We start from the raw sequence: 663 nt of genomic DNA, 5'->3' as shown, positions 1-663 counted from the left end.
CCAGTGCTGTGCCCTCCTCTCGGACCAAACTTTAGGACAGTTTTTCCCACTCCATCCCTCCACCCCTGCTGCTCCCTGGGCACCAGGGGAAAGCCCTTCCTGCCCTGTGTGGTGCCAACTTGCCCCTGGATAAACCCCATCCATGGAGGGAACTTATTTTAGCCACGGCCGGTGTGGTGCACAACATCAGCAATGGGTTGGCAACAGACAAGAAAAGGCTTGAGCAGAAACTCCACCCATTGTGGTCTGGTTTACTAGAAAACCTTGCTGCTTAGCATCACCAGGTTGAGTACCCTGGAGAGATGGAGAGTCTGGTGGCAGGGAGGCATCGGTCCCCCATGCCTGGCTGTGAGGCGCACCTGCCCGCATGCCTGCACTAGCAGAGCTCCCTACACCTCCATTTGCTGGCAAAGGTTGTGACAAAGAGCCTCTCCCCAGCACTGTGCTAGCAGGTTTGTGGGGGTGAGGGTGTGAATGAGGGAGGCGAGGGAGAAGCCCTCCTCCCTCCCTTCTGGAAGGGTTGGGGGGGGTCAGCAGCAAGCCCACCTCTCCCTGTGCTGGGGGGCTGTGCAGGGAAGGCAAGCACAACACCCCCAAAACGCTTCCAGAAAGAGCAGGGAGCAGAGACCAACCTCTCCCCATCACCTGGCATGGGGATGCAGG

The 663-nt window shown here is 58.8% G+C and overlaps 1 protein-coding gene across 1 annotated transcript in view; it reads right to left on the bottom strand.

Moving 5' to 3' along the window:
* The window catches only part of LOC104498256 (disks large homolog 3-like), a gene marked incomplete at both ends in the record, with an annotated part of 19,007 nt that overhangs the window by 9,914 nt on the left and 8,430 nt on the right, over nucleotides 1–663 (bottom strand). The gene's annotated exons all lie outside the window — the stretch shown is intronic.

This window comes from Buceros rhinoceros, unplaced genomic scaffold, assembly GCF_000710305.1.
Source record: "Buceros rhinoceros silvestris isolate BGI_N320 unplaced genomic scaffold, ASM71030v1 scaffold23198, whole genome shotgun sequence".
NCBI classification, from domain to species: domain Eukaryota; kingdom Metazoa; phylum Chordata; class Aves; order Bucerotiformes; family Bucerotidae; genus Buceros; species Buceros rhinoceros.
The sequence above is the reverse complement of the archived record's forward strand: the minus strand, read 5'-3'. Positions and strand labels throughout refer to the sequence as shown.